The sequence below is a fragment of the Phyllobates terribilis genome, unplaced genomic scaffold (assembly GCF_046119375.1).
Source record: "Phyllobates terribilis strain yellow unplaced genomic scaffold, ASM4611937v1 Scaffold_9__5_contigs__length_417890890, whole genome shotgun sequence".
Taxonomy (NCBI): domain Eukaryota; kingdom Metazoa; phylum Chordata; class Amphibia; order Anura; family Dendrobatidae; genus Phyllobates; species Phyllobates terribilis.
In genome coordinates this window covers 120,021,594-120,044,280 of record NW_027362769.1, presented here as the reverse complement: position 1 = coordinate 120,044,280, position 22,687 = coordinate 120,021,594, and the positions used below count along the sequence as shown (strand labels likewise).

At 41.0% G+C, this 22,687-nt stretch overlaps 1 protein-coding gene across 3 annotated transcripts in view; it reads left to right on the top strand.

Moving 5' to 3' along the window:
• The first annotated feature begins 12,644 nt into the window (after positions 1–12,644).
• B3GALT1 (beta-1,3-galactosyltransferase 1) overlaps positions 12,645–22,687 on the top strand; it is a 513,983-nt gene continuing 503,940 nt past the window's right edge. For 2 of the 3 annotated variants that reach the window (XM_073647010.1, XM_073647011.1), the window contains exon 1: positions 12,650–12,914. The gene's annotated coding sequence lies outside the window, so the exon portion shown is untranslated. Of the gene's footprint in view, positions 12,915–22,687 lie in introns of all 3 variants that reach the window. The other variant, XR_012250678.1, reaches the window with a different exon arrangement.

Genomic DNA, 22,687 nt, shown 5'->3' with positions numbered 1-22,687 from the left:
TATTTCTGTTAGGAGGTGTCCCATATTCCTCCCAGTCCTTAGTACTTGTAGGGATTCCTCCCCCACATCTATAGGTCTTCGTACAGACTAGCTTAGGACTTTAGCAGGTCTGATCGCAGGATCAGGTTCCCTGTTACATCGTAGGGATTCAGCTGAGTTCTATCGTAGGGACAGATCTCCTCTCTTTCCTTAGCTCTGGTAGCAGAACATAACACCTCCACAGTTTGGTGCTGCTACGTTACATAAAACCTCTTCAGAGCCGGTTAACCCCTTTCCGACGTGGTCAGTAATAGTACGCACTACGTTGGAAAGGCCGGTTCAGAGGGGGTCCAGCGCTGAGCCCGCACTGAACCGGGCACATGTCAGCTGATTTATACAGCTGACATGTGCCCGCAACAGCCGCAGATGGAATCGCGATCCACCTGCAGCTGTTAACTAGTTAAATGCCGCTGTCAATATCTGACAGCGGCATTTAACAGCGCCGCGCTGGAAGCGCGTCAAATACCCCACCCATCGGTGATCCCATCACGTGATCGCGGGTCACCGATTGGTGGGCATAGCAACCCGGGGTCTGCAGGATACCCCTGTGGTTGTCATGTAAAGAATGCTATGAGCGCCACATAGCACATGAGGATTTCTACTGCATACAGGTGATCTGTTCATCGCCTGTATGCTGTAGAAGCAATCAGAAAGCTGCTGCTTCTAGTTTCCTATGGAGACTATTGAAGCAAGCAGAAAGTGTAAAAAATATATATTTTTAAAAATATTAATCCCTTCTCATTTTTACAACAAAATTTACAAAACCATTTTTTAGGGACCACATCACATTTGAAGTGACTTTGATGGGCCTTTATGACAGAAAATATTGAAAAATTACACCTTTCTAAAAACTGCACCCCTCAAGGTGCTCAAAACCACATTCAAGAAGTTTATTAACCCTTCAGGTGCTTCACAGGAATTTTTGGAATGTGGAAGAAAAAAATGAACATTTATTTTTTTTCACAAAAATGTTACTTTAGACCCCAACTTTTTTATTTTCGCAAAGGTATCATTAAAAAATGAACCCCAAAATTTGTTGTACAATTCCTCCTGAGCATGCTGATACCCCATATGTGGGGGAAAACCACTGTTTGGGTGCACGGCAGGGTTCGGAAGGGAAGGAGCACCATTTGTCTTTTTGAGTGTAAAATTTGCTTGAATAATTAGTGGACGCCATGTTGCGCTTGGGGAGCCCCTGATGTGCCTAAACAGTAGAAACCCCCAACAAGTGACACCATTTTGAAAACTAGACCCCCCCAGGGAACTTATCTAGATATGTGGTGAGCACCCTGAACCCCCAAGTGCTTCACAGAAGTTTATAACATTGAGTTGTAAAAATAAAATTTTCACATTTTTCTAACAAAAATGTTTTTCAGCCCCCAATTTTGCACTTTCATAAGGGTAGCAGGAGAAATTGCACCATGAAATTTGCTCTGGCACGTAAAGGTAAGGAGGCTTATTCGCCATGCAATGCTCCTCTGGGAAATTTAATATGCAAATTGCCTCTTCACAGAAAAAGAAGACTTGTACTCCATAGCGGCACCTATTGGAAGCAGTAACCCTTCAAGTCACAATCAACCCTTTAATGAGTCGTGCAATATGACTTAGGATATGGTGTGTCACTCTCCATAAGGAGAAATGTTGCCCCTTAGACCTCAGTCCGGAGCCTCTCACCTAGCCAAATCTGTTCTCATACTCTGCACTGACAAGGGCCAACAGCCCGAAACACTGTGTCTGCAAATTGAGATTCTGATTTGGCTTTTATCCTAAGTCATATTGCACGACTCGTTAAAGGGTTGATTGTGACTTGTAGGATTACTGCTTCCAATAGGTGCCGCTATGGAGTACAAGTCCTCTTTTTCTGTGAAGAGGCAATTTGCATATTAAATTTCCCAGAGGAGCATGGCATGGCGAATAAGCATCCTTACTTTGATGTGCCGGAGCTGGTGTGTCACTCTCCATAAGGAGAAATGTTACCCCTTAGACCTCAGTCCGAAGCCTCTCACCTAGCCAAATCAGTTCTCATACTTTGCACTGACACGAGGGCCAACAGCCCGAAGCACCGCGTCTGCAAATTGAGATTCTGATTTGGCTTTTATCCTAAGTCATATTGCACGACTCGTTAAAGGGTTGATTGTGACTTGTAGGATTACTGCTTCCAATAGGTGCCGCTATGGAGTACAAGTCCTCTTTTTCTGTGAAGAGGCAATTTGCATACGGTAATCTGTAATTCATCGAAGTTGGCAGAAATTTTTCAAATTTGACAGAAGTTAATCAAAGTTAACAAAATGTCCTGATTTAATTTGTCCATTCGCAGTTTCTTTGCAGCTTCTGAATGTAAAAGGTAGTGGTGGGAGACTTGATGCTACTGGAGCAGAAATTACCACTTTAGAACTCTCCAGTGCTTTGTTTCTGTCAATTTATGGTTGCTTCTTGAAGAATGTTAGGGGTCATTGTCCTGCTGCAAGACCCATGACCTAGGATGCAAACCCAGCTTTATGACACTGGGCACTACATTGCGACCCAAAATACTTTGGGAATCTTCACATTTCATGATGTCTTGCACACAGTCAAGGCACCCTGTGCCAGAGGCAGCAAAACAACCTCTAAATATCTTTTAACCTCTACCATATTGACTAGAAATACTGTGTTCTTTTATTTGTAGGCCTCATTCCATTTACAGTTAACAGTTGAGGCTTTCTGACTTTCAGAGTCCCTCCTTCATAAATGAAACATGATGTGTCTGATCTGTCACGGGGGTGTCTGATGTGACAGTCGCTCTGCATCTGGCTGCAGAAGGTCACTGCATTTGGCATTGCAGATGTCTTCCTAAATCCTTCTTGGACACAGCAGTAACCTCCCTCCTGCTCTGATTGACAAACCTGGTCTCCATGTTTATAAACTCTCAGTCTGCTGCAGGGAGTCGCCGGTGATATTCACATTTCCCCTTGTGAAGGCTTGGAGCTACAGCAGTCAGCTAGCTTCCTCTCTGGTGCCCTTGGAGAACATTTGGTGTTATATCTCTGGTGTCTGCATAAGCTAAGTTTTCACCCTTTGTTTTGTCTCCCTTGTTGTCTTTAGTTTATAGTGGGGACTGACCAGTGCTCTCCCCCTCCCTATCTAGGGCCTAGCTCTAGGGATATACGAGGCTTAGGTTTCCTGCTCGGCGATTGGTGTGGAACCAATATAGTGATGGTAGGGTAGGCAGGTTATCATTAGATCTGCCTAGGGGTCTCCACTCTCCCTTTCCCTAGTGTCTGGGCTTCCTTCCCCTCATCCCTTCGTGTTGCACTTAGTCTTTCCCACACTGTTGCATGACATTATCACCAGCAGTTTTTTGGTTCATGGATTCCATTGCTGAGCTGTCAGGTCAACTGCACAGGCTGTCTCTGGAGATGACTGACCTCCGCTATAAGATTCAGCAGCAGCGGCTGCAGGTCCCAATGTTGGGTCTTTGCAGGTAGAGGTAGGTCAGTCCAGCTTGAACCCAAGGTTACCTTCCTGGATGGGTTTTCAGGAGGTAAGGACTAGTTTGTTGTGTTCAAGGAAGCCTGCAAACTGTATTTTAAACTTTGTCCTTACTTCTCCAGAGGTGAGGAGCAACAAGTGGGAATTGTGATCTCACTGTTGCAAGGAGATCCTCAATCCTGGGCTTTCTCTTTGCCGCAGGGTTGTTTGTCTCCAGTCTGTAGAGGTTTTTTTTTTGGGGCTCTAGGCCTCATTTATGATGACTCTGACTGAATCACCTTGGCTGAGTCCAGGTTGCGACGCCTTCATCAGGGAAATAAGTTGGTGGAGACTTACAGCTCTGAATTTTGCAGAAGGGCAACTGATGGACCATGTCTTTGGCCATACGAGTTGATAGATGCCTTCGGGATAGGTGGGTGAGACCACCTTCTCCGGAGCCTTCTTTTCGGGGTGGTGCTCCTTTGCCGGGGGATGGCGGGAGGTGAAGGAACCCAGGCAGTTAGGGGGTGCCTCTGCATCATACATTTCCCTTGAGATCCGCAAAAAGAAGGGCGTGTGGGTTTTTTTGTGGAAAAAAGGGACATTTTATTGGGGCCTGTCCTTCGATTCCTAAGCAAAAGGAAACTCGTTTAATCCTTGGTCGTCTGGAGTTGGATTAGCAAGGGGTGTATTTTTTGTCAACCTGCAGTTTCCAGTTTGTCCTGGTAGCAGAGGGTGCTAGAGAGTAAAACAGAGAAAATTTCTGTGTTGTTGACAGTGGAGCTGGAGTTAGCATGGTTGATGCTGAGTTTGTGAGAACTCATGTTCTTACTTGCTGTACTTTAGCTAAGCCTATTCCCATTTTCACCATCGACTCAGCGCCACTTGCACAGAGATCTCTGACTCAGATTGTACATGGTGTAAAACTAAGGGTGGGGTTGGTCCATTGTGAGATAATTCCTTGCTATATCCTGGGTGGTCTTCCCATCTCAATTGTTTTGGGTCTACCCTGGTTGGTGAAACATAATCCGTTGGTGGATTGGCAATCCATGGAGATCATTGAGTGGGGGGATTACTGCCATGACAACTGTTTAAATATTTCCCATTCTACAGTCTCTACAGAGACCTTACCTTCATTTTTGTCTGGTTTTGAGGACGTTTTTTTCTGAGAGTGGGTGTTAGGATTTGCCTCCTCATCGTGCTTATGACTCTCCTATTAACCTGACCCCTGGAGCTAAACTACCGAAGTCCAGACTGTATAATCCTTCTGGCCCTGAGAGACAAGCCATGAAGGATTTCATTGCGGAAAGTCTGGAAAAAGGACATATCAGACCTTCATCTTCGCCAGTGGTGGCAGGGTACTTCTTCGTGAAGAAAAAAGATGGTGGTCTATGTCCCTGTTTAGATTTCCGGGAATTAAATCAAATTACCGCCTGGGATCCATACCATCTTCCTCTGATTCCAGATTTGTTTAGCCAGGTTGTGGGAGCTAAGGTATTCTCCAAGTTGGATTTAAGGGGAGCCTATAATCTAATTAGAATCAGAGAGGGGGGTGAATGGAAAACAGCATTCAATAGCCCTGAAGGGAATTTCAAGAGTCTGGTTATGTCTTTCGGTCTGACCAATGCATCTGCGGCGTTCCAGCATTTCGTTAATGATATTTTCCATCATTTGGTGGGGAGGTTTGGGGTGGTCTCTCTGGATAATATTTTGGTTTACTCACATGATTTTGAGACACATCGGGGGAATAACAAACTATACGTCAAACTAGAAAAGTGTGTTTTCGCCGTCCAGAAGGTGCAGTTTTTGGGGTACATGTTGTCATCTTTGGGTTTTCGTATGGATCCGGAGAAGATCTGTTCTGTCCTTGATTGGGACCGTCCCAAGAACCTGAAGGCTTTACAAAGTTTTTTGAGCTTTACTAATTTTTACCGGAAATTCATCCAAAATTATTCAGTAATTGTGAAACCCCTCACTGACATGACAAGGAAGGAGTCTGATTTTTCCAAATGGTCAGATGCCACCCTGCAGGCCTTTTCCTCCGTAAAGAGCTGTTTTGCCACGAACCTATACTCAGTCAAACGGATGTTACCCAATCCTTTATTGTGGATGTTGATGCATCGGAGGTGGGGATTGGGGCTGTGTGGTCTCAGGGTCCATCCCCTGGTAAATGGCGTCCATGCTCTTTCTTTTCTAAGAAATTATCTTTGGCTGAGAGAAATTATGAAGTGGGTAATAGATGGGTAATAGGGAGCTTTTGGCGATTTAAATTGGCACTCAAAGAATTGCGACATTGGTTGGAGGGGGCTGTCCATCCTATTATTATTATCACTGACCATAAGAACCTGTCATATCATCAATCGGCTAAACGTCTCAACCCTAGGCAAGCCAGATGGTCCCTGTTTTTAACTAGGTTCAATTTTGTTGTCACTTTCCGTCCAGGGGTCAAAAACATCAAGGCTGATGCTTTGTCCCGGAGTTTGCCTGGTGGTGGTGACCATGAGAACCCTGCCCCGATTTTACAGAAGGGGCTAGTCATTTCGGCATTGTACCCTGAACTGGAGGGTGAGGTGTTGGAGGCTCAGGGGGACGCACCTGCCTCTTGCCCTTCAGGAGGTTATTTGCACCATCTAATCTGTGCCACAAAGTAATTAGAGAACATCACAACTCTGTGCTTGCTGGTCATCCAGATGGTAAGGCAACTGTGGACCTCCTTTCTCGTCATTTTTGGTGGCCAGGGTTGCATCGGGATGTGGTTGTACAAGTATCTGCTTGTAGTATTTGCGCGTGTTGAAAAGTATCGCATACCTATCCGTCTGGTACTTTTCTTCCACTACCTATTACTAGCAGGCCATGGACACACTTGTCCATGGATTTTATTACTGACCTACCGGTATCTGCAGGCAAAACTGTGGTTTTGGTGGTTGTAGATAGGTTCAGTAAAATGGTTCACTTCGTCAAATTACCGGCACTTCCGAATGCCAAGACTCTTGCTCAGGTGTTTATAAATGAGATTGTGAAGCTTCACGGGGTTCCCTCCAATGTGGTATCAGATTCGGGGACCCAGTTTGTTTCCAAGTTCTGGAAAGCATTCTGTTCTCGACTGGGGGTGCAGCTGTCCTTTTCCTCTACCTTTTATCCTTAGTCGAATAGACAGACCAAGCGCGTTAATCAGAATTTGGAGACTTACCTCAGGCGTTTTGTCTCCGAAAATCAGGAGGATTGGGCATCCTACTTACCACTCGCAGAATTTGCTATTAATAATCATCGTCAAGAATCTACCGGCAGGTCACCGTTCTTTGGTGCATACGGTTACCATCCACAGTTTGGTACTTTTAGTGGGGGAGGGGTTTCAGGAGTTCCAGGGGAGGAACGTTTTGCTTTCCTTGGTGTGGCGGGAGGTTCTGAATAATTTGAAGATCATGGGAGACTGGTACAAACGTATGGCTGAAAGAAAACGCTTGCCAGGTCCGGACCTGAATGTGAATGACTTTGTGTAGTTATCTACCAGGAATATCAAGTTGAAAGCTACTTCTTGGAAGGTGGGACCTAGATTTATTGTTACCTATAAAATAACCGCCGTCATAAACCCAGCAGCGTTTCGTCTCGAGCTACCTCAGGCCCTTAAGATCCACAATGTCTTTCACAGGTCTCTGCTCAAGAAATATGTCGAACCTCTTGAGTCGCCACCCCTACCACCGCCCCCAAAAAAGGTTGATTGTAATCTGGAGTTTCAGATTTCGAGGATTGCAGATTCTCGTCTCCAACTTCGTTCCCTACAATACTTGGTGCACTGGAAGGATTATGGTCCAGAGGAAAGGATGTGAGTTTCAGCATCAGAGCTGGTTCATTCCTTCCACACTTCTTATCCTGAGAAACTTGGTCCTGAGTGTCCGGAGGCCACTCGTAGAAAGAGGGGTACTGTCACGGGCGTGTCGGATGTGACAGACAATCGCTCTGCATCTGGCTGCAGAAGGTCACTGCGTTTGGCATTGCAGGCGTCTTCCTAAATCCTACTCACTTTTAGACCCAGCGGCAACCTCCCTCCTGCTCTCATTGACAAACCTGGTCTGTGTGTTTATAAACTCTGTCTGCTGAAGGGAGTCCCTGGTTATATTCACATTTCGCCTTGTGAAGGCTTGAAGCTACAGTAGTTGGCTAGCTTCCTCTCTGGTGCCCTTGGAGGACATTTGGTGTTATCTCTCTGGTGTCTGCTCAAGCTAAGTTTTCCCCCTTTGTTTGTCTCCCTTGTTGTCTTTAGTTTATAGTGAGGACTGACCAGTGCTCACCCCCTCCCTATCTAGGGCCTTGCTCTAGAGATATACAGGGCTTAGGTTTCCTGATCAGCAAATGTTGTGGAACCAATATAGGGACGGTAGGGTTGGCAGGGTGTCATTAAATCTGCCTAGGGGTCTCCACTCCTCCTTTCCCTAGTGTCTGGGCTTCCTTCCCCTCATCTCTTCATGTTGCACTTAGTCTTTCCCACACTGTGCGTTACATGATCATGTCTCAAACACCAAGACAAGGTAGTAAAATGTTAAAATGACATTTATTGGTGAATGTATTTTTCACCGTTGAAAGCAATGCAAAAGTACAAAAATGCATCAAAAACGCTACTTGTGAACATAGTCCAAGGTGTGGAGGAGCATTTTTGTTTTTGGTTATTTATTTTACCTTATATACAAGTCATTACCCTTGAAAGGATGTTCCTTAACATTTTTCCCAGGAAAATCCATTTTAGTTTTGTTTTTGTATGTTTTATTGTGCATCCGTAAAAGTGGCGTAATACTCTGACAACATTGTTCATAGCAGTGACCTGGAATTCAGAGATGCTTCCAAGGGTCTTCCCCATGCTGTTCCCATGTCATTTCAGCACTGATTCCATCAATTTGACCAATTTTTAGTCCCCCTCCAGACTTCCGGGGGGGGGGTTCTGGAAAAATGCTTGACTATCCTATTGACTTCCATTGTACTTGTTGCTCGGGTCGAGCACCCTAGCATTACTATTTAATCAACCCAATCAACGAGCACCCAAGCATTTTAGTGCTCGCTCATCACTACATATGAATTATCACTAAAAGTAATTTCTCAAGCTCAAAATTTCTTCTGCTCTGCACACAAATAGATGATCCGACTCTGAGTCATGGCATGAAAAAGGCTCAATATACACAACCAAAACACAGGATCAATGGGTTAAATACTTATCCACATTTGTTTCACTTGTTTTACAGTCATGGAGCATTTTGTCGACTAACTACTGATCATAGTAAAGATATAAGATGTATTGTCTATGATACTCATTCTAAGAATTGTCTGCTGCACATTATCTCTGCTTTTATGGAAAGATATGTCAATAAAAAAGATATGAAATTTTAACAAGCGTTGGAATGCGATTTTTAGATCCACTTGGTACTGATCAACGTAGCCTTTCCTTTGCTAGAGTAATGAAGGGGTTAATGTCTTCAGGCCTGCCAAATCTCACAGTAAGGTCACATTAACAAGACCGATTTCTCCACATCCATGAAAAACGGTCCAATTATTCTGATCTGACTTTGATCAGAGTTTGATCAGTGGCATCAGTTTTTCTCGGACGTGGAGAGAAAAAAAAAAAGTTGTTCCATCTTCTCCATTCTGTCAGTCCATGAAAATCAGACTGCACTCAGATATCATCCGAGTGGAGTTCGATATTTTTCACGGACCCATATACTTGCATTGTCGATTTTGATCTGACACTCAGATCAGAATTGGACATGTCTCAGATTTTTTTGTGATGCCTGTCTGGAAAACATGCAGCCACAGAGAGACAAACATATTAGCCGAGCATGCCAAAGATACTCGGATAAGACAATACTCAACACTACTCTGGAACAGGGGTGTGACAAAGCTGGGTGGAAACAGGAAGTTTTTTTTCTATTTACTAATAATGAAGATATTCATGAAGAGTATAAAATATATCAATACTGCGGCAAGCCCCCTGGAGATTGTTGGAAACCACAAGCTATGCATTTCTTATTCCTAACAGCTTTAAACTGAATCCTAGAAATTTTTATTTCATAGTGGTTTCTACTCTAACATCTTTACCTAGAGAAAAGGGGTTTTATCAACATCAGATATGGTAATGACCATTTGGATGATCCAGAGGAGGCATGAGAGAAGGTCATGAGGTGAGATGAGACCAAAATATACCTTTTTTTTGGTATAAACTCCACTCATCATGTTTGGAGGAAGAAGGAGGATGAGTGCAATCCCAAGTACACCGTCCCAACCGTGAAGCATGGTGGAGGAAACCTCATACTTTGGGGGTGCTTTTCTGCAAAGGGGACAGGATGACTGCACCATTTTGAAGGGAGAATGGATGAGGTCATGTATCACGGGATTTTGGTCAACAACCTCCTTCCCTCAGTAAGAGCATTGAAGATGGGTCATGGCTGGATCTTCCAGCATGACAATGACCCAAAACACAGTCAGGAGGGAGCTGAAACTCAATCTTGCCCAGTGGTCCAAAATCCCTGCTGCAGTATGTGCAATCTTGGCTAAGAACTACAGGAAACGTCTGACCTCTGCAATTGCAAACAAAGGTTTCTGTACCAAATATTAAGTTCTAACATAGTAACACAGTAACATAGTTTTTAAGGTTGAAGGAAGACTAAGTCCATCTAGTTCAACCCATAGCCTAACATATTGATCCAGAGGAAGGCAAAAAAAAACCATGTGGCAAACACCAAGCTCCACATTGAGGAAAAAAATTCCTTCCTGACTCCATACGACAATCAGACTAGTTCCCTGGATCAACGCCCTATCAAGGAATCTAGTATTTATAACCTGTAATATTATACTTTTCAAGAAAGTCATCCATGCCCTTCTTAAATTTTGTTAGTGAATCACTCATTACAACATCATGCGGCAGAGAGTTCCATAGTCTCACTGCTCTTACAGTAAAGAATCCGCGTCTGTGATTATGATTAAACCTTCTTTCCTCCAGACGTAGAAGATGCCCCCTTGTCCCCGTCTCTGACCTCAGAGTAAAAAGATCAGTAGAAAGGTCTTTGTACTGTCCCCTCATATACTTGTACATAGTAATAAGATCACCCCTAAGCCTTCGTTTTTCCACAGTAAATAACTCCAAATGTAATAACCTGTCTTGGTATTGCAGACCCCCCAGTCCTCTAATAACCTTGGTCGCTCTTCTCTGCACCTGCTCTAGTTCAGCTATGTCTTTCTTATACACTGGAGACCAGAACTGTACACAGTATTCTAAGAGTGGTCGCACTAGTGACTTGTATAGAGGTAAAATTATGTTCTCCTCATGAGCATCTATGCCTCTTTTAATGCATCCCATTATTTTATTTGCCTTTGCAGCAGCTGCCTGACACTGGCCACTAAACGTGAGCTTGTCATCCACCAATACACCCAGGTCCTTTTCAGTGACAGTTTTGCCCAGTGTTTTACAATTAAGCATATAATTATACATTTTATTTCCTCTACCCAAGTGCATTACCTTACATTTATCCCCATTAAAGCTCATTTGCCATTTATCAGCCCAAGCTTCTAGTTTACATAGATCCTCCTGTAATATAAAATTGTCCTCCTTTGTATTGATTACCCTGCAGAGTTTAGTGTCATCTGCAAATATTGAAATCCTACTCTGCATGCCCCCTACAAGGTCATTAATAAATATGTTAAAAAGAAGGGGGCCCAATACTGACCCCTATGGTACCCCACTGTTAACTGAGACCCAGTCTGAGTGTTTTCCATTAATAACCACCCTTTGCTTCCTATCACTAAGCCAATTCTTAACCCACATACATATATTTTCCCCTATCCCCATTGGTCTCATTTTATGTATCAACCTTTTGTGTGGAACCGTATCAAAAGCTTTTGAAAAGTCCATATACACAACATCCACTGCATTTCCTTGGTCCAGTCCAGAACTTGCCTCCTCATAAAAGCTGATCAGATTACTTTGACAGGAACGGTCCCTCGTAAACCCATGCTGATATTGGGTCATGAGGTTATTCTTCTTCAGATACTCTATTATAGCATCTCTTAGGAAACCCTCCAGGATTTTACCCACAGTAGAGGTTAAGCTTACTGGCCTATAATTTCCATGTTTGGTTTTTGTCCCCTTTTTGAATATTGGCACCACATTTGCTATACGCCAGTCCTGTTTTTCTATTGTATCAAATACTTATTTCATGCAATAAAATGCATATTAATTATGTAAAAATCATACAATGTGACTTTCTGGTTTTTATTTTTTGACTCTGTCTCTCACAGGTGAAGTGTACCTATGATAAAATTTACAGACCTCTCCATTCTTTGTAGGTGGGAAAACCTGCAAAATTGTCAGTGTATCAAATACTTATTTTCCCCACTGTACTTATTACAGGGCATTTGCTAATTTCGTTTCTATCTTAGGTTCTGTGCGCAGAACCTAACCTCCATGTGCATACGCGCCTATGCATTGCACTTATACCGACATGTGCTCTGGCTACTTTTATATGGGATAATTAAAGTCCCCTTTTTTTCTTTCCACATTTATTGGAGTGCTGCCTCTATTTTTTTCATAGATAGATAGATAGATAGATGGATATATAGATAGATGGATAGATAGAAAGATAAGATAGATAGATAGATAGTTTCAACTACTGTCTTTTCTGATGTACACAATAGCTTATATTATACTAGGGGAGAATTTTAATATGAAGTCCTATACAAGACATCTGTGCCCCAAACTATAACCATCATGGATTACTGCACTGAAAAGGCAAAATCACAGGAAAATATACATTAAGTGACTAAGCTGTAGTAATATTTGTGGCTTTTTTTAAGGTTCTTGAAAACCAACAGCTGCTGCAGCACCTCTTGGGAATCATTAGTAATCTAACCTCACGCCTTGCTGTACGTTTTACCTATACGTTAACATTGGATCAGAAACTAAACGACATTTTATGACAGCCTGGAGCTATACACTATGTGGGAGTGTGATGAGTCCTACTAATTATGTGCTATAGAAGAAAAAACGCCTTTCTGTATTATATAGCTGCCACCTACTCCTGCTCTCTCCATCTGTGCACTTGGTGTAACCTTTCACTATACAGGGAGTGCAGCAGTGCCCCCCTGTTTTGGACCAGGAGGGGCTTGTGACATCAGGGACACTGACTTGCCAGGCTCCAGTTTCTCTTTGCACTGAGTAAACCTGACTCTGGGCGTGTGTGGATTGTAATGGAAGGCTGGGCTTGTGTGCATTGAAGGCAGCCACTGCCTGGCAAGGGAGGCCCCTTCTCATTGCTGTTCTCTGCCTCTTGCAGCTGCAGGCAGCAGCATCACTTGCATGTGGATATCAAGCCTCTGTGTTTCCCAGGCTTCTGGTGACAACCTCTGCAGTGATTTCTCAGGACCTACAAAGGATCCATCCTGCACTGATGGTATGTGCTGCCAGCTTTGATTCTTCTTTCCAAGCAGCTGTGTACCAAGTGCTCCAGCAATGTATGGAGAAAGGATGCAGCATCCTGGTGTGAGCTGCCACATTCAGCTCACTGCATCCCTTCACTTGCTCTCTCTCTCTCTCTCTCTCTATCCCTCTGGTCCTTCTCTAGCTAATAATGTCACAGGCACAGAGCTGCTACCATTACAGATTTTCTAGGCTGGTGACATTAATCAGAAAATGGTAGCTGCTGTGTCTGGCTTTTCCTTCAGTGCATCCCATCAACTCTGATTTGCTTCCTTGCTACCATGTGTGGATCACTCAGTGTTTCTTCAGGGGACAGAGGCTTTAGTTTGCAGGCCCCTTCTTCTTAATGCTATATATGTAGATATATATGTTTACCAAAGCACCTGGAAGGATGGGAATTGTACACATGGTGTTACCCTATGGAATAATATTAGGAGAGCAAGTTCCAGTTCTGGTTTCCAATTACATAGAAGTTGTGGCTGTTTGTGAAGATTGTTGCAATTTTTAAGTGTTTGTTGTGACTTTACGCAATTGTTTGATAAATATGAAACAGACACAAGATAATTGGATGGATAGAAAGGTAGAGAGATGGATATAATTCACCATTGCTCTCCACTGATACAATGACAGTCTGATATTATGTTACCTCTCTCCATAAGAATGTTGAACATCAAAGAGCAGCTCTGTCATGAGAAGTCTGCATTGTGTGTGATGCTATACAATACTGCTGTTCTTATTTACAAAAAAGAAAAATAATTGTTATATGAACTTGAAGTCCTTTAAAAGTTTGTACTTTTTTTTGAAGGGGGGGGACTGAACAACTTAAATTAGGCTATGTTTTTTTTTCTTTGCTTTGCGTTTTGTTATACAGGCAAACCAGGGGACTGCGTTTTCTTATTTATTTTTTTACAAATAGTAGCAAATATAAAAAAATGTTGTCATGAAAATCATAACTAATCAATGAATAGAATAATGATGTAACCAGAACAATGATGATGCTAATGCAAAAATAATAGTAAAATGTAACGATCATCATTAAATGCTCATGAAACTGTAGAGTGTCAGCGTATGAGCGAATATGTTGGTGTTTTATGAAATAACTGGAGGCGGTTTTCATCGTATTCATACTTAGTCTGATATTAACCCATGGAGGCAAGATCACTGCTTAATCATTACTGTATTAGCTGTATATTGGAAATCGATAGATGGGAGATGTTTTTCTGTAAATTTGTTGTTATTCGTGTGTGTGTGTATATAGCCCAATAATCACTCTATATGACTTGTACATAGTGGACTGGCTTCTCTTGTGTATGATTATAGTGAATTGTCTTAGTCTCCAAATGTACTATGAGTTTAGCCTTGTCAGTAATGTTATATTTTGTTGAGTAAAGATATATATCTAGAACAGGATGGATAAAGGTCAGAGGGGTGAGAATTCCTTTGCCTGCAGTGCAATAATCAGTTTGTATTTGGAGATCTGACTTAGCTGCATCATATATAGTATATTGTTCCTGAGGCTTACAGTCCATATCATAAATTATACTAAGTGTAAGGAACAGTTTATACTATATGTAATTTCATAACAATGTGAACATTCTAATCATTGATACATGCGCATATATATTATATATATATATATATATATATATATATATATATATATATATATATATATATGTAGGCAGGTGTGACATATAAACATTTGAGAAAGTGGGTTGGCTGAGAAAGCTGGAAGTGACCAGCTGCACAGGCGCTTACAGACCATGCTGTCACTTAAGCATTCTAGATCTGCTGCCAGTTGTGAGGCTTAATACCAATGAGAGTGGCTAATACTGCAAATGCCCCTTATGGGCGGATTACTAAATGTTAACAGAGTCTTAGTGGGAATGTCAGATAGGATGTGCACATCATTTCACTTGTGTGACTTGGAACATGATTAAAAGTGTAGCATATCAAATATTGTGTTGATGGAATTTAGTGGACTAGTGCATTGGTCATATGAGATAGATAGATACATACATACATACATACATAGATATGAGATCAATAATACAGCAGCATCAGTTAGCGCTAAGGTATATGCAAACATTGAAAATATGAAGTTTAAACTGCATTACTGCTGTATAGAATATATTTATATAATGAAGGTAATATATTGATCAATTCATGTGAGCCCACCAGCCATGACAAGGCGTACCTTTCTATGGTGAGATCCATAACCCAATATTTATCACATGTGCCTCTCCCGGGCCAAACACTGACAAATGTAAAGGGCAAGTATCATCCAACACTAAGCCTTGGGCCACGTTCACACGTTCAGTATTTGTTCAGTATTTTACATCAGTATTTGTAAGCCAAAACCAGGAGTGGGCGATAAATACAGAAGTGGTGACGTGTTTCTATTATACCTTTTCCTCCGATTGTTCCACTCCTGGTTTTTTGTTTACACATACTGATGTAAAATACTGACCAAATACTGAACATGTGAATGTGGCCTTATGCTGATGACAGGAGGAGGAGTGCTCAGTCAAATATGGAGGAAGTTACCACCTCCAATAGTACACTACAAAATGTGCAGAGTACATAGAGGCTGCTGTTTTCCATGGTTTGTATATTATGCAATCATAATAGCTTGAACCTGTTTACATATGCTTCTCTTTTTTTTTAGGATGTGCTGGATTGGATAGATAGATAGATATGTGATAGATTTTAAAAAAAGCAAAGAAAGTAGACAGCATTCAATAGCAGATTCCTTGCAAAAAAATATGTATTTATTGGCCCATGTGAACAGGTGACAATGTTTCGGCTCAAGAGCAAGTGAGCCATTATCAAGGTAGCATAGGTTGGTGGGTTTCAACCTGTGGCCTTCCACCTATACCTGCACGTCTGCTGCTATATTTTTTTTTGTTTCTAGAGAGAAGATAAATGGATAGATAGATAACATAGATGATAGATATATTATTAGACTATATATTAATAGATAGATATGAGAAAGATAGATAAGAGATAGATAGAAATATATGGGATAGATATATAATAGATAGATACTAGATAGATAGATACTAGATAGATAGATGATAGATAGATAGATAGATAGATACTAGATAGATAGATAGATAGATAGATAGATATGGGATAGATAGATATGAGATAGATAGATAGATATGAGATAGATAGATAGATATGAGATAGATAGATAGATACTAGATAGATAGATACTAGATAGATAGATAGATAGATAGATAGATAGATAGATACTAGATAGATAGATAGATATGGGATAGATAGATAGATAGATAGATAGATAGATAGATAGATAGATATGAGATAGATAGATAGATATGAGATAGATAGATAGATAGATAGATAGATATGGGATAGATAGATACTAGATAGATGGACAGATATGAGATAGGTAGATAGATAGATACTAGATAGATAGATACTAGATAGATAGATAGATAGATAGATAGAGATAGGGGTGTGTAAAGCTCAGTGCTCAGATCTGACAGTGGATTTTGGAGACTCATATACACAGGTGGAATATTGATTATGAAAGGTGACACTGCCTGGAATCTATGTCTGATACCTATGGAAATGGGATTCTTGCTCACTCAGGCATTTAATGAGGACAAGAGGATAAGTGGTAGGACGTTCACTCGTCATATTGGAACAATGCTGGTGTTTACAGACTGATGTCTGTGTGTTGTCACCTGTCTGTGAGTGACAAGCAGCTGCAATGTTTCCATTGAAAAAAAAGCAAAAGAGTACGCCTTCACCTGTACATAAATATACAGTATACTTTACAATGCGGATGCATTAGTTCGAAAGGTGCATACCTACCTTCAAGCTGGCTATATACAGTATATAAATATATATAATAGACATTTTTTATATGTAAAATAGTAATATTACTATTATGAGTTCTTAGTTATAGACCTCAATTTATCAAAGTTTTTCCGCCTGAATTCAAATGTAAAAAGCTTTGAAAAGTGGTAATGGGAGGCTGCGCTAACATTTTGGGACTTTTATCATTCTCACATCATTTTCGCACAGCTTCAACAAAGTGGGCAGAGGTGGGACGGGATGGGGGTCATGGTAATTTCCGCTCATCAAATTCATGATGGGTGGCAGCATTCCTTTTGCCATATATCTTACTCCAGTTCTGAACTGAAGTAAGATTTGTGGTGTTGCGTGCACACACGGAGACGCATGCTATTAACCTGCAGATATGGAGTAAATCTGCAGGTTAATAGCGTTCGGAACCTGCCCGGCGCCGGCACTTTAAGCCCCACTACTGGGAGGAAATCAACTTTATTGTCCCCAATTAGTGGTCTGGGTTCGGTCACCGCTCTGTGTATAGAGAGGGGCGGCTGTTATCGCTCAGTGCGATTGACAGCCACCCCCCAATGATGAGCCGACATTTTGAGTTATGGAAAGATGCAAGATGAATGAAAAATGTCTAAATTATGAGTTCTGAAAATACCTTTATTTTTATCAAATCGAACGAATAGTAACAATACATTTATAACAATGGAGCAGATTTTATATAGATTTTCAAAATATCCTATGTCTGTAGTTGCTATGCAGATTTATGTTTTTCCATGGTTACAGACTACAAGCAATGTAGTTTTGTAGTCTGATTCTTTAGTGATTCATCCTACATCTGTTGTATAGCTCTGCATAGGAGCTGTGGACAATAAATGGTTGGATACTTTAATAAAGATTATTTGCAAACTTGATTGTTCATTCTGGCTACATTGAAGCAATGAAACAATGGATGCATTGGTGGATAAATTCTTCCAGGTATTAATATTCTCAGTATTACTCAACTGAAAGATACATAAAAGTATGTAAGCCTCATATTACCAGGTTGTCTTCTATAATTGTAGCATTGGCGGCGCCATTGATGTTCAATCTTTCTATTAGATACTCACTGAAAATCTTCATGATTACTAATAATATAAAATAATCCAGAAAGTTTCATAAAAGCGCAAATATCCATATAAGATATTTATATTGTAACACTGAATAGTATAATTATGGGCTTTTCCTTGTGTAACATTCCTTTGTTCTCAGAAAGGTCTCCATGCAATAAACTGATCCCAGGGAGTCTCATTGCCAGAGATCTAAGCTATCAGAACCAATCTTTAGGGGGAGATATCTGAAAATGTCCGATTTAGCTGCCATTCCACCACAAAGGAAATGAAGCATTAAAGCGAATCTGTCAGCAGGTAATCTGAGAGAAGCATAATGTAGGGACAGAGACCCTGATTCCTGTGATGTGTCACTTATTAGGCTACGTGCTGTTCTTTCAATAAAATCCAGTGTTTTATTAGCAAGAGACTACAGGACTAGGTGTCTCGTGTCTTGTAGTCAACTGATCTGTATTACCCGGTCCCCACCACTGATTGGCTGCTTTCCACCTATGCACAGTACACACAGAAAGCTGCCAATCAGTCGTGTGGGCTGGGTTATACAAACCTCAGCATTCTGGGCACTGCTACATCTACAGCAGATAAAACAGTAATTGTATCAAAATGACAGCATACAGACCAGTAAGTGACATATCGCTGGAATCAGGGTCTCAGCCCCCAATATACTGTTGCTCTTAGATTACATATAAACAAGTGCTGATAGATTCCCTCTAAAGCATGACTCCAGCATTTTTTGCTTTTTTTATTGCAGCGCCGGAGTGGGGACATTAATGTAAGGCCTCTGCACTTAGTCTTATACTTACCACCTGCCATCTTCTTCTGTTCCCAGCGCTGCTCCTGTCGGTCTCCAGTATTTTGTGACCTGCTGAATCACTCCAGTGTTTGCTGGAGCAAGTAGGAGGTCTTTTTTCAATGCAAGTCTATGAGTGCCTTGTTCTGGTTCTCATAGACTTGCATTGAGAGTTATGATCGTTACCTCTGATTTCTGGTCATTCCGAAGTTGCGGTCACAAGATGATGCTGAAAGAGCGGAGTGCTGCAGGGAAGAGATGAAGACAGCCGGGGGGAGTATGATATTAAGTGCAGGAATCTTACATCGGTAGCACCACTCCAGAGCTACAATAAAGAAAAAAACACTGGAGTGGTGCTTTAAAGGGGTATTCCCACAAAGTTAATTTTAAAGTTCATTTTAATCAATACACCTTGGAATAATAATAAGTTCCACAATTGGATGTGTTTAAATACAATGTTCCTGTGCTGAGATAATCTTATAAATGTGCCCCTGCTGTGTACTATGTAATTTCTGTGTCTGACTGTGCAGGGACATGGTCTGATCATACCACATCTCCTGGAGAGGAAGCAAAAAAGTATACAGACAGGACAGCACAGGATCACAGCTGATTCTTTTGTGAGATAAAACATTTCCCTGCCTGTTTTTAAACAATGTTTTACTTCAAAGAAAGAATCAGCTGTGATCCCATGCTGTAATATCTGTATACTCTCTTTTTGCTCCATTCCCCTGGCCAGGAGCTGTGGTATTGTCAGACCATGAACAGAACTGGAGCAGCTCTGCATGGTAAGTCACAGCCATTACACAGTACACAGCAGGGGCACATTTATAAGATTATCTCAGCACAGGAACATTTTATTTAAACTCATCCAATTGTGGAACTTATTATTATTCCAAGATCTATTGATTAAAATGTACTTTGTTCATGGGAAAACCCCTTTAAATGGTTCTCATTGGAATCAGAGTGCTGTCCTTGTAATGCATAGACATTGTGGGTCCTCCAGACCAAAGGCATTCATTGTAGCCACTTTTGGTAGTGGATGAGAGATCCTCCATATCAGTAAATTCAGACTTGCCTAATAGGATAATTGAAAATGGGTTTGCTAAACCAGACAACTTCTGAAAGTGCAACTTCTTGGAAGTATGAAAATTGTGCTACAAAATCTTAGTTATGGAAACTGTGTGGACCCTGTATCCGCTTTATCCTAGGAAATCTCTGCTCTTCATGTTCTTGAAAGACTGTTTTTGTTGCATAAGCAAATCAATGCAGTATTCTAATATTTGCTTATATATTACACTTTCTAACTATTTTTTCACTGCCTATTGCATCCAATAATCTGTAAGAAGTGCAGTGATATGATCCGATATGTTTTGCATTGACACCCACTCGGATTTGCACAGTTGTTCACAGAAGCTTCAGAAATCATTGGGCTGTAGGTGGGATTCTGTATCTCTTAGCAAACACATCTAATAATAGCGCTCCTTCTTCTTCTTCACATCACTCTGGAGCGGATCCAATATCTGACAATAGCTCGGAGAAAGAACTGCCATATAAGAAACCATCACGTGCCATTTATTTCAATGTGTCCCTGAAGGAAACTCTCCATTATAACCGGACTCTCCGCGAGATATTGGACAATAACACAGAATGAGTATTTGTGCAGCTTTTTTGCAGGAGGCTGCGCGACACATTTAATCAGTTTTTATTACAATGGATGAGATTAGTGTTGGTAATAGCAGTTCAGAAGTGAGCTTGTTGGAGTGTTTCGCTTTGGCGATTAGTCATATAGGATTATTAGTCTATAGATACACTTTTTATTTTTTCGTTGCTGAACTACATCATCTTAAATTTAAAGGGGTGATCTCATTACATCTGTCAGAGGTTTTGCATGGCGCCCATTCAAGTGACTGGACCCTGTTGTACTGTAATAAACAGCTTTAGGTTCTTTCTCTAATGTGGCAAATGGACAGGAGCTGTCCTGATGATACAACCATCTTAAAGTGAATCTGTCACCAGATTTCACAATGCAAACTGTAGATCTTATTAACCAGTACTTACTTAGGAAATTCATGTTAAACTGTCTGTAATTAACTCATTATATATGCTCACCTAGCTTTATTGACAGTTTCTCAGTGTCCCTCCTCCCTGCTGATTTCTCACACTGCTCATGACAAGCTGCAGCTGTCAGTGAGGCTGAATGAGTAGGTGGAGAATGTATAAATAAGCTCTTTCATTCTAAGATGGATGTTAATTGTAATTCCAGGATTATACCGTCATTGTAACTTTAAAAATAAGTACACTAGCTTCATCAGGTCTCAACAATTGCTTTTACAATGTATACAGTTTCTATTGTGAAATCTGGTGACCAATTTGCTTTAAGCCCAGACTTCTGTCATGTAGTACTCAAAGGAAACTTCTTATTCATTTTTAGAACATTGAAGTGGGTCTGTCACCAGGTTTTCATGATGTAAAACTACATATCTGCTTAAAGGAGTTGTCAACTACTTTAATGATGCCCTATCCATATAAGATGCCCTATCCAAATAAGAAAAAAACTGGACATGTTGGGTATCGCCGTAATTGTATTGACGAGGAGAATCATGTTGCAAGGTCATTTTTACCACAAAATGTACACCGTAACAACAATTCCCAAAAAACAATGTCAAAATAGTTTTTTTTTTCACATTTTCACCGCACTTGAATTTTTTTTTTCCTATTTTCCATTACACTATGTGGTAAAATGAATGTTGTTAATCAAAAGTAGAACTCGTTCCACAAAAAAACAAGTCCTCGTATGTCAATGAGGACAGAAAAATAAACGAGTAATGACTCTGGGAAGAAGGGGAGGAAAACACAGAAATGCAAAAACGGAAATTGGCGCAGTGTGAAGGGGTTAACATTGCAAAGTATAGGAGACATTCTGGTCTCCTATACTTTGGTGGTTTTCCAATGAACAAAGTTAATTTTAATCAATAGATCTTAGAATAATAATAAGTTCCACAATTGGATGTGTTTAAATAAAATGTTCCTGTGCTGAGATAATCTTATAAATGTGTCCCTGCTGTGTACTGTGTAATGGCTGTGTCTGACCATGCGGGAACATGGTCTGATCATACCACAGCTCCTGGGCAGGGGAGGAAGGAAAAGAGTATATAGACATTACAGCATGGGATCACTGCTGTTGCTTTATGTGAGGTAAAACATTGCTTAAAAACAGGCAGGGAAATGTTTTATCTCACAAAAAGAATCAGCTGTGATCCCGTGTTATAATGTCTGTATACTCTTTTCCTTCCTCCCCTGCCCAGGAGATGTGGTATGATCAGATCATGTTCCCGCACGGTCAGACACAGCCATTTGTGACATGCAGAAGTAATGCTGTTGCAGAGTATGACATGCAGCAGTAGCACTGTTGCTTTAAAAGCATTCAGAAGTAACAGAAGCACAGGAGACAGGAAGTGTTGTACTCCAGAAGCATCCAGCAACTAAAGGGGTTAATACAGTCACAGGAGAAGGGGAGTGTTTTAGCAGAGCCCCAGGGGGATTGTGGGGAAGTTGTTTACTGTCTGGCTGGAGCTGAAGAGAAAGGTGGTGTGGTATGATCAGACCATGTTCCTGTACAGTCAGACACAGCCATTACACAGTACAGAGCAGGGGCACATTTATAAGATTATCTCAGCACAGGAACATTTTATTTAAACACATCCAATTGAGGAAGTTTATTATTATTTTGATTAAAGTGTAGCTTGTTAGTGGGAAAACCCCTTTAATTCTTTCTTTATCCATCCATGAAAAATACTGATGGAAAACCCTGATGGTACCAGTACTATTTTTTTCACGGACATGTGAACAAGGCTTTGAATGCATTTTCTGGGAATAACTTTCTTTAGGCTGTGTTCCAACAATGAGGTTTTGGTTAGTTTTGGACGCTGCAGAATTTCTGCACCTATTATTTAAATTGGGTTACTTGCAGTTTTTTATGGCATTTTTGATGCTGCGTTTTGTCTCCTGTTGCTGTGTCAT